The sequence below is a fragment of the Haliotis cracherodii genome, unplaced genomic scaffold (assembly GCF_022045235.1).
Source record: "Haliotis cracherodii isolate W230 unplaced genomic scaffold, xgHalCrac1.p SCAF_17, whole genome shotgun sequence".
In the NCBI taxonomy this organism is placed as follows: Eukaryota; Metazoa; Mollusca; class Gastropoda; order Lepetellida; family Haliotidae; genus Haliotis; species Haliotis cracherodii.
Window position 1 is genome coordinate 9870750 of NW_027266272.1, and position 12963 is coordinate 9883712.

The following is a 12963-nucleotide window of genomic DNA, read 5'->3' on the forward strand; positions in this document are numbered from 1 at the left end:
GTTATTTGATATCGGAATATTTACTGCGACAGAACGACTTCCTCAAGCCCCTCCCTTTGCTTGATTGACATTGTAAATCGAGCTACAGTGTGCTCTGGCATTTGTCGAGCTCTCATTGGTTTTCATTACGGGCCGGACTTAACGCGGCGCACTTGGCTTCAAGGGGAAGCATTGAATTCTTCCTGAGTTCTACGCAGAATGTATACTACTTGCTTAAATTTGCCATTCTACGCCCACGAAGACAACGCGACTGCCGCATTCTGTCAAAATTATTAGAAAAAGGCATGTTGAAGAACCGCCCTCAAGTAGATAATAGTTTCCGTTCCATGATCAAACGTAACCAATAAATTCGTTAAAACTGAATTAAACTGAATCACTTGCCGGAAATCACAACTCATCTAAGTAGGTGGTATATATTTCCAGGGACGCTATACGTCTCCAATCCTGCTTGCAAGTATAGACGCAGAGGGGCTAATATTAATTGTATAATGTATAGTTATATGGCAGCATAACAGAATACTACTCAGTATCCTAACGTATATTTTCAAGTCAGTTTAAAGACGTTATGTCAAATTCAATTATTGAACTGTTCCCTCACATTTAAGATACTGGATTTGCCACTTTTGCTTAAATGACCTCGTTTAATGTGTACTTGCTTTCTGAAATTTGCCGTTCGATACATGTGAGCTTTTTCGCGGATAGTTCACATCACCGTAACACATTATACCATCTGCATCTGTCAACAACTTTTGGGATTAAATAACGCAATGACAACGGTGATAATTCAGTTAAAATCATTAGAGAAAAATACACATACATGTACGTTGAAAATAGATATTTGGAATTTCATACAATCTAGTAAATGATAAATCATCATGTTCCAAACATAGTGAATAAATATGCAACGAAATATTACACTTCAACTGAAAAATATTAAAACTTGCAGGTTATTACAAATTATGTTTACAGGATATACAGTGCCTTCATTCCCTCGACGCCAGCATAGTAAACAGGTTTGCCGATGAAGTGTAACGGAAAGTTAAGTGAGTTAAAAATTAACGTCGGCATATTTCAGCCATATAGCGATGAGACCAAGTTAATATATTTTCCATTTAGTTAATGCATTTTTTATTTAAAAACAAGTCGTGAAACATATTTGAGAATAATATATTTATAAACAATTTATGAAACATATTTGAGCATAACAATATTATATATACAGTTTTAAAACACGGGCTATCGCTTTACAATACGTCATCACTTTACAATACAAGCCAATATAAAAAAAATACTCAGCAATGAGTTGGCTTAGTTGGTTAATGATAGTTACATCGATTATGATAGGATATATAAGTATACATACATACATACTTTATAATGTACAAAATATATTTTTAAAATATACATCTAAGCAACTATACAAATAACTTACAATGTTTATCGAATTGTTGCAGTCTCCATGTCAGCTCATAATAGGAAACTATCTATATACTTATTGTCTGTTCGCAGAACGTTTCTAAAGGCCAGATCCAACTGAATGGCAACTGTATTGTATAAGCCAGTCTGCTAATGACAACACGTGTGATTGAGCTGAAAAGCTTCGCGAGAGCCCAACCCTCACCCATCACCCTATAACGTAACACATGAGGGCGATGGGGTCAGAGAACTAACTAACACTGAACTCGGCCTTATTCCCAGTGTACTTTCTCCACATCTGTAGCAAATACGGAAGGGGGATGGTGTGAGTGTGTGTGTGTGTGTGTGTGTGTGTGTGTGTGTGTGTGTGTGTTTACGGTGGGAGTATTGGGGGTGCGGTGGGAGTAGGGTGTGTGTGGTGTGGTGTTTCGGTGCTGCTGCTTTAGGGGTGTATTGGCGGATGGGATGTAGTTGTCGATTTTTCTGAATATAAGCCCTAATCGTTGATGGATGTGTGATGAATTGACTAGAGGAGAAAGTCATTGAAATCCCACGCCCTTTCAAATGTGCGCATTAAACCACAAAATTATAAAATCACATTTTACCATAAGGGTAGTCATAAAGCTTGTTCATCTTACATCATGATTCATTTAAATTATTCCTAATACTGCTTATATGCTGTCGATCTATAGCCCGTTTATATCATGTATTGTTTTGTATCGTTAAATGTGTATATTGTTCCATACTATTTGTATATCTGTATCTGTGATAAACTAGTTTGTTTTACTGTCCTTTGTTGATAGGTTTTATTTAGCCAAAATATATTCATCATTCATGTATAAATTGGTCTCGTTACGATATGGCTTGAATATTGTCGATTTGATTGGTTGGTTGGTTTATCGTTTTACGCCACACTCATCAATATTACAGCTATATGACGGCGGTCTGTAAATAATAGTCTAGACCAGACAATCCAGTGATGGACATCATCAGCAACGATCCACGCAATTAGGATACGATGACATGCATCAACCAAGTCAGCGAGCTTGACCACCCGATCCCGTTAGTTGCCTCTTACGACAAGCACTGTCCTCAATATTTATTTACAGATCGCCGTCATATAGCTGGAATATTGCTGAGTTTGGAGTTAAACAACAAACAAACAAATACAAATATAACATGTGATGGGCTGTTCATACTTGACATGAGATTGTCTAGGTTCCACTATGTGTAGCCTGAGTGTTTTCATAAAAATTAATGATGGGTGACAAACATTTGTCAGAATAAATATTTCTCAAATGGACATTTTTTCTTCTTCCAGTTCAAGTCCTCCTCTCCACATCCACGAAGTCATTTTGAGCTCTCATCATTCCTTCCAACTCCTCCAGTTCCGTCTCCACCACTTGGATTATCTGCCCTTTAGGTTTCCCTAGGACAAGAATAATTTGATCAGTTGCAATTTCAATGAAATATTTAAATGAATATTGAAATGCTCAATGATTACATGCACATGAATCTTCCTTTGTTAATATGTCCTGAAAGTATTAACATTTCACAAATTATTTGTAATTTTCAAATTTCCCCATTGTGTAACATTACAAGGGCATTTTATCTTTCCCCGGGTTAGAGCTTTTCAGTGTAGTTCTGACACCGTTGACTACATGACCTATGGGATATGATCAATGTTTACAATCTGTCTTACAAAACTTGAAACATAGTAAATACAGAAACTTTAACCTCTCATAATGTTTTATTTCTTTTAATACTACCCACCTGCGGTAGCTGTTTGTGGCAGGCTTTTGCCACTTACTGCTGCAAGTGAGGTAAGGTGAGGTGAACTTGGGTTTAACGTCGCGTCCAAGATTATTGCACTTATGTAGCGACGTGCATGCACTTGCGTGTGTGTGTGGCTGCTTGTACTAGTCCGGACTGATGCCGATTTATAGTGTTAGCATACTGAGATACCATGCCGCTGTTTAATACGAATACCCCACTCAGACACAGTATACTAACTCCGAGCCGACCAGTCCTTGTTTTAGCCCCTTAATGCCGAGCGCCAGACAGGGTAACAACAAGTACCATCTTTCAACGTCTTTTGGTATCACGCGGCTGGCAATCGAATCCCGGACCTTCCGCTCTCCGGGCGGACGCTCTACTACTACACCGGTCACTGCTGTAAGTGACACAGAGGAGCAACATCTCACAGCATATTCTGTAACAAATCACCATCATTATCATCATAATCATCATTGAAATATCATTGCTCAAACCTATTCACTTCTATAACAGCATCTTTGCATATCTTTTATGTATACAGTTATCCTTGATTGATCCCGTCAATTGAATGTGTATAACTTACAGCACAATTACTACTAATTTCGTCATAAATGATGCTGCTGTAAAAAGATATTGTTCTGTTGTATATCCATATCTCCACCGAATGAATATACTTGATTTATGTTCTTACATAACAAACTGTTTGAAATGAAGCAGGCAGACTTCGGAAATTACTGAAAAATACATATAAAGTAAGAATAATACAAAGGCACTACCACAATGAAGTACTGTCAGCAATTTCAATTTTGATTTCTTATATCTATCAAAAAAATTATCAATGAAATATCCATTTTTTAGACTGCATCAGTAGCATCAAAATGCTCGGCCATATTGAGTGGTTGGTCACCAGATACAGGTAAATCTAATATGTAGATAACAAAAACATTATAAATATAGATCCATATATTAATCAATAATAATAAAAACACCAACCTTAGTATTAACTTAAATAGTATATGCAACATTGTTTGTAATAAATAGTAAATGGTTTTACTTTTACATAGTAAAACATAATACATTATATGTTTTTGAATAACATCTCAATGTACTTACATTCTTCGCTTTCTATTCCACCATCACATCCCCCTATTTGGCATGGAGGTATCAGTGACACAACCTTAAAGCCAAAATACAACATTTATTCTTTTCATGATATTTTTTTACACACATTACACATTACATGCTTCATACATAACCATATGTAGAATGTAAATTTGAATGTTGTAAACTGTATATTCAGTTGTTATTACTTTTACAATGGCGGTGAATATCATATATAATAACATATACTGAATTGTATGCATTAGGATAAAACAACTATTGCATACCATTTGTTCAACGTAGCTCAGTTCATCCTTTGGTGGAGGCCCACCTCCTGTCTTTGTTTTCTCTCTTTGCTGACTAGCAGCACGTTTCCTTGTTTGACTTCTTCAAAAGAAACAATATGATCAAAATCATTATACATCAATGTTCCATGTCAATAATAGCTGCAAGATTCATATATATTATCTCAGTAGAATTTAACATCAAAATCTAAAATACATTACTTCATGTCTGTCCACTTCTTTTTCATTTCAATCCAATTCCTCTTGGATGCACTGTTTGAGTTGATCCTGCAAAAAACAACATTTTCAAAGGTCACAGTTCTATACATGTTTATTTCCAATTACAATATTTATTTTTTTAGTGTGAATTTTTTATATTTATTTTTATTTCAATTCAAATCAACTGTCATTATAAAACGCACATTATTTACACTAAAAAGATATAAATCAAAGGATATAAAATACAATATTACAGCAACAAAATACATGCAGTGAGTAAGGATTTTCGGTGCACTTGCCTTTGACCATAATCGAACCGATATCTTAATTAATCTCTTAGACTGCCTTTAAAAGCTTCATTGAGAATCGTAGGACATTCAATGGAAGTATTGAAAATATCAACTTCGTTAAAGTGATAATGCGCATCAAAATATGAACTCATGACATTTGATGTTTAAATAATATCTATTTGAACCCATTACATTGTCTGAACCCGTCACATTTGATGATTAAATAATAATGGTTTGAACCAATCACACTTGATGATTAAATAATACTGGTGTCAACCCATCACACTCTTAAAGTCTTACATGGGCACTTATGGTGTAAAAGGACGATGAACCTGATAATTCTCATTATCGAGGCATGTCTCTGTTATTTTTTATCGATAAAACAACACTGACCACTCATAGAAACTATGTTTTACAGAAACAAAGTAGCTTGGTCTTGTTATAATTACGAGTCAGTATATTCATTTTAATTCACCATGACTGTGAAACAAAAAATACAGTTAACGATCTATATATGTTTCAGTTATCTATACTATTCAGAAAATAAAAACATACGCAGCGTTAACAATATTTAGAGAACGATTACTCATATATCCATCATACTCTTTAGCCAAGGGATATGTCATTTGGATTGGTCCTACACTTACTTGTCCGTGATCTCCTCCCAGCATTTCCTCTTCTTTGCCACAGTAATGGTGTTGGTAAAACTTCCAAAGAGAAGTGAGGATCGGAGAGTGACCTCCGAGACTAGTACCTCCATCTGGGAGGCGGTCCAATTGGCCTTGCGGGGCTTCTTGTTTTATAGGTGCTCTGATGCTAGTGAGCCTTCCATTTCGTTGTTCGTCGTCTACGCCTGAGAAATCCCCGTGACGTCATTTAGAAACACCCCCGCTTTTCTTTCTCCAACACCAATAAATTCTCTCTAAGTTCTAAGTTAAGCTTGGTATCGTAGCTCAGAACGATCTGCGACGGGTTTACGACAGTCTATCTTATCTTAACCTTAAGATATCTTATCTCTGAGCGTAAGTTGTTAAGATTTATCTTAGCTAAGATCATTTCGAAAATCTAGGCTTTGATGCACAATTTAGTTTAATATAGGATACGCTCTATCGCTTTGAGTCAAACAAACAAACAAACAAACAAAGAATACATCGACTTGCACATCCTTACCTAAACGGGACTAAATATGAAAGTTTTTGAACATTTCTGTATATTGCTGGATTTTGTTTTGGACCTTTCACAAGTTCTGTTTTAATGGCATTGCATACCTAAGGCCTAGTTTGACATTGAGTGGATACTCTTTGAAGCAAAGTTTTTACTTTAACATTTAACATAGGATGTACATTTCTCGATACAATTTGCGGGTGTTTATTTATTGAGCTCAGTTGTGAAACTTACCTTTGAGGATGCTGACCGACAACTGGAGCGGTGAGGTGAAGTGTGCTGGCTGTTGTGGTTGAGGCCGTGAGCTGCATACAACCCTGGGCACAGCCCACAACTATAAGTCAGTACTGCCTCATGGCCAGAATTGATAATACATGGAAATACATACACATTACTATGGTCCGTTTGCTGCTCAGCTTTCGTGCCCTAACTATCGGTCAATATGTACATACATGTGGTAACAGTCCCATGAAGATTTCGGTTAGGATATCCATCCTTATTAGGGCTCTATGCCTGAAACCATTTGAAGATTCGAACATGGTCGAAGTCAGAAATGGGTTAAGAAGATCCTGGTACGCCCTGGAACAATCAATTTCGTAGCGGCGATGACCCACATGGCACAAGCAAACCATGTAAGGTTTCGAACACGAGGATTTGAGGTCGGAAATGGGTTAAGAATCCACTGGGACACATGTGGTGATGTCTCGCAAGCGGTTCCTTGCATTTGACAGCATTGGTACAAGCAAACCATATGCGGATTCGAACATGAACGGCGTCTGAAATGGGTGTAGAACATCCCGGGACGTTCTGGGACACGTCAATGTCGTAGAGGCGGTGTCTCGCAAGCGTTTCCTTACTTTTGACGGCATCGGTACAGCCAAACCAATTGGGGATTCGAACATGGACGAGGTCGGAAACAGGTTCACCACTTTATCTAAGCAATGCGACAGAAACCCGGGGTCCTGGCGAAGTCAGAACACTAATCCGTTTGACTGTAGCTCAATGGACAAGGGAGCTACGCTCCCGGACTATTTGACCCCCTGCCACCCTGCCACCCTGCCACCCGGCCTGTCATCCTGCCACAAGCTGCCGTACAGCAGACCTCTGAATAGCAGACCTTTGAACACTTGTAACTCGGCCAAATGTCGTGTGTGTATGTAGAGTGGGATCGTCTAGATTATTATTGTAATCATATCGTCCTATTGTAATCGTTCGATTTATTATTAGGGCTCTATGCCATGGGACATCCTTGTACACGTCAATTACGTCGTGGCATCTTTATTTGACGGCATTGGTAAAACGAATCTATTTGAGGATTCAAATATGAACAAGGACTGGAATTGGTTCAGAACACCCAAGAATGCTCTGGCTCCCGCCAATTTTGTCAAAACGGACTAATGACATATCAAGTAATAAATTACACTATAGCATACTAATGTGCACTGCATTTATAAAGTGGATTCTAAACTGACTGGAACTAAATGATTTATTGGTATGAGGGGCGGTCGGGTAGCCTAGTGGTTAAAGCGTTCGCTCGTCACGTCGAAAACGCGGGTTCGATTCCTGACATGGGAACAATGTGTGAAGCCCATACACCATACCATACTCACTTACTCACTCACTATTTGCATGAGATGTATTTTCCCCCCTTCCTCTGAAACCGCTACTCCGATTACTTTCACACTCTACATGTGCCTGCTGCTTTAGGTGCTTGACATCTTTTGTTCTTTAACTTTGGCCATTGGCCACCTGGTTTGGCAGCCATTTTGGATTCAGGGTTTTCACAGAGTGTTTTGGGTACACAGGTCTTCAAAAGCATACGACACTGAATCCACCACATGAAGTGCTACCAAACTTTCTGAGATTTGTCTCCGGACACAACACATCAAACATTGATATATTTGATGGGATAGTTATTAGTTTCGGCCATATTTGAATTTGTTTTTCATACCCCCCGGCGTACCATCAACTCATCATAGGCCCCAATCAGCCATAATCCCGTTGTTTATATTACTGGCCTCATCCTTTGTTTATGTCACTGACTTCACCGACGATTGTCATCACTACCCTTGTGTGTACATAACAGGCTTCTGTACTGCATAAACATTGCCTCCTACTTGTATAGATACTCTGTATATCACTTGCTTGATAACGGTGATAGAACCTACACCGAAACGTCACTCTTAATTGTAACAAAGAAGTTGATCATCCATAAATTATTATCCTTACTTAGTGCTCCAACTTCTAAATGCCTATCAAAGAAGAAGTAAGTGAAATATCAAATTATTAATTACATTATACAATACTCTTATGCACTGTATTATGAAGTGGATTCAAGTAGGCTGAAACCGAATGACTCAGTGCTTCTAGAAATCATAGAGCCCGCATCGCTGCCCGCAGCTATATTCTTTCTTTCTTTCTGGTTTGTTGTTTAACGCCGCACTCAGCAATACTCCAGCTATATGACGGCGGTCTGTAAATAATCGAGTCTGGACTTGACAATCCAGTGATTAATATCATGAGCATCAATCCACGCAATTGGGATTGATGACGTAAATTAACCAAGTCAGCGAGCCTGACCACCCAAACCCGTTAGTCGCCTTTCACGACAAGCATAGTCGCCTTTTACGGCAAGCATGGGTTGCTGAAGACCTATTCTACCCCGGAATCTTGACGGGTCCAATCCTTATCTAACCAGAAGGATGCAATGTTTAAGTTGTTGAACATTAGTACATTGCTGGATTTTGTTTTGGACCTTTTAGATAATTCTATATAATGGCAATGAGTGGATACTCATTGAAGCAAAGTTGTGACTATAACATTTCGCATAGAATGTTCATTTCTCGATACAATTTGCGGATATTTATGTATTGAGTTTTCAGTTATGAAACTTACCCTTTGGGATGCCAGACAAACAACGAGAGCGGTGATGTATAGCGTGTGGTCTGTTGTGGCGTGAGCTGCATACAACCCTGCGCAAAACCCCTAACCATTTATGAGTACTGCATCAGAATTACTAATATATATCAATTATACGCCCAGTTACCATGACAATTCAGCCGCGTTTCACAACCTTAAAAATAAAATTTCACTTTGACGTCATGAAGGTGCCTTGCTTCATTCGTATTTAAAGGGGGCCTTCGCAAAAGCAAAGGCTAAATATTTATGGTTGCCAAACCAGACATTATGTGCCATTCAGTAGATGGTACCGGTGGCACAGAGATCCTTGAGATTTGATGTAGTAATGAATCCAAGAATGACGTCATTGAAACAACTGATCCAGGCCCTCCAAGAAGAATGGCGTTGTATCCCACGTGACGTCATCAGGCGACACACTTTTTTCCCTGTGCCTTCTAGCAGGGGGAGGGGGGCGATTCTATCAATCGGCTGGTCATGTCATGCCTTGTGCACACAATATTTCGCACTTACATATGGTTTTTAAAAATAAATTCATTCAAAATGTATAATAAATAAATGCATTCCTTTAATGGGTAAAAAAGGGGGGATGAATCCTTTTCCTTTCGACATGGCTGGAGGATCCTCATCTTTCAACAAATATTCATGTGTATATCTGCTGAGGGCGATACGCGACGCCGCTTTACGACCTCTTCAAATCTGGGCTGACAACCCAAGCAGGTGTAACCAATAGTTGGTTTAATTTCATGTAATTTATTGATACCTATTTGGGTGTCCCAATACTTTTGCATAAGATCTTTGATGTAAGATCGAATTATAGGTTTAATATCACTGTATGGAATTTGAAGTGGTGTCACAGATTTGTTAAGCACTGCTTTTGCAGCAGCAGCAGCCATTGTGTTACCAGTTATACCAACATGGCTGGGTAACCAATAGAAAATGACTCTGTATTGGCCAGTAGTAAGATCATTATATACTGATCCGCAAAAGAAACGTCACCATGGATAGATATATGAGAAACCTTATTTGTCCAACATTGTACACATACTTTCAGACATATTAAAAAGATGAAACTTGGCAAAACTTTTCATCAAGGTTGAAATTAAAGTGCCAAATGTTCTTAAAGTGAAACACAACACTAGTCTCTGAGAAAATGGCATCAGTACCGCCATGTGCATTGATGACTGCCGTGCAACGTCGATACATGTAATGGATGAGGCGGCTGATGAAGGCCATGGGCACTTGAGCCCACACTCTGAGGAACGCCTGACGCAGTTCAGCTTCAGTTGTCGGCCTTGGTCGGACGTCATTCAGCCGTCTTTAAATCTCGTCCCACAGGTGCTCAATGGGATTTAAATCGGGACTTGATCAATGTACCGAGCTGCCGTGACACCATTGCCTCTCTCTGGACCGATGTTCTGGAAGACCACAGGGCCGACCCTCTGTGCAAAACCAATTCCACCCCACACCATGGTGCTCGGACCACCCCCACAACAAAAGCATCCGAATAACGTTTCCCATGGCGTCGTCAGACTCTCTCTCTCTCTCTCTCTCTCTGACATCTGCTGTTGAGATACAGTAACGGCTCTCTTCTGAGAAGAGGTCTCTTCTCCACTGCTTGTGGCGCCAATGCTTGTGCTATGTTGCCCACTGAAGACGGTCCAGGCGATGGGTCCTCGGTCCTCGGTGTGACGGTGGAGGTGTCTGCTCGTCAATCGTCGACGCACGGTGTCCGCACTAATGTGTCGCTGGTGTGTCACCATGGTCTGCCGAGCAGTTTCCTCAGCAGTTACAAAGCGATCTTGAAGATGCTGTCGCACATTCTGACGATCCTGACGTCGGGTGGTGACCCTGTACTGTACTGTTGGTGGTCTGGTACCGTTGCTGGAGCCTGTATATGGTCCTTACGTGGACTTGAAATGCATTTGCTACTTGCCGGGCGGTTTTTCCAGCTTGCAATCGTCCAAGGGCTTGGTGTCGCTGTATTTCTTGTCAATCTTGGTATGTGGTAGCAATTCAATAACGAATGAATGTTATCCGATCTGGATTGATTTGTATAGGGCAAGAAATGGGGGAACGCATGTGCATTCACGTGTATCGGATGACCATGGCCTTTGCCTGATTCGTTATGGCGACCGGTTTTATTGTCATCTGCTTTGCTTTTTTTTCATCAAATTTCATTTTTCCGGGCGATGAATGTTAGAATTTAGAAACTTTGACAAAATTACCCAGATATTTTAATGAAAACTTTTCATACAATGTTTCTTGCGGTGACGTTTCTTTGCAGTTCAGTATAACATTAATATCAAACGATAACACTGGGGCTCTTCAGCCTTTCTGCTTGGTGGCCATTTAACAGGCTGTCAGTTGAGCTCCAGTCAAACGGATAAGCGTTCTGTATTCGCCAGGGCCTCGGGTTTCTGTCGCATTGAATTGCTGAGATAAAGTGCTGAACCTGTTTCCAACCTCGTCCATATTCGAATCCCCAAATGGTTTGTTTGTACCAACGGCGTCAAAAGTAAGGAACACTTGCGAAGCTGTCGTGTCCAAGAACGTCCCGGGATGTTCTAAAAATATTTCAGACGCCGTCCATGTTCGAACCCGCATATGGTTTGTTTGTACTAACGTCGTCAAACTTAAGGAACCGTTGCGAGACATCACCACGTGTCCCAGTGAGTTCTTAACCCATGTTTGGCTTCGACCATGGCGTGTGCAAGAGCGAACCCGATCGTTCTAAACCCATTTCCGACCTAGACCATGTTCGAATCCTCAAATGGTTTGCTTTTAACAATGCCGTCAAAAGTGAGGTAAGGAAGAATTTGGCAATTTGGAAATGTACCAAATCAGGATACCTAACCACCCGATCCCGATAATCGCCTCTAAAGACAAGCATGGGTTTCTGAAGACCAATTCAAGCCCTGATCTTCAAGGGCAGTATACATAATGCAGAAGACATTTGCGACAAGACTGGCTATTGTTGTGCAAAGTCTATGCAAAGCCAGTGAACGGGGGTTAAACGTATATTGTCTGAGCGCTTCATTCAGTATTTATACTCGAAATGCCGTTTTTTTTGCCTAAAATCAAATATTACCACAAAGCGGTGGTACTTTGACCATTCAAACCAAGAAACAAAATTAGACACATACGGTACACTATCTTCATGTAAACTTTCAATAGTTTCTGTGAAGAACCTTACAAGATATCATCTTATAATGTAAAATTTATGAGAGAAAAATTATCAAAATCAAAATCCAATATGGCCGCAACTAGAAAAGATATCCAAAATTGGCTAGCAGGGTTTGATGTGTTATGTATGAAGACAATTCTCAGAAAGTTTGACAGCATTTAATGAAGTGTATTCAGAGGAGATAGGATTTGAAGACCGGTACCGAAAAGACACAGTGAAAACCTTGAATTCAATATGGCTGCCAAACCACGTGACCAATGACTACAGTCAAAGAATATGAAATGTCAAACATCAAAAGCAGCAGACACGTGCAAAGTTTGAAAGTAATCGGACAAGCGGTTGCCGAGCAATAGGGCAAAATATACCTTTAAAAAATACTTGTTTTTTAGTTATCTGCCCTTGGTTGTTGTGCCAACGGCCTTGGGATTTTTGGGGTATCTAGAACTCCACCGTCTACATGCACATACTAAATTTGAACGCAATCGACTTAGTGGTTACTTTTCTAGCTATGGTAGAAACATCGGCGGAATAATAATAAATAATAAATCGGCCGATTACAATGGGGCTCTAGCCTTACGGCTCGGAGCCCTAAAAATAAATCCGGATAGGC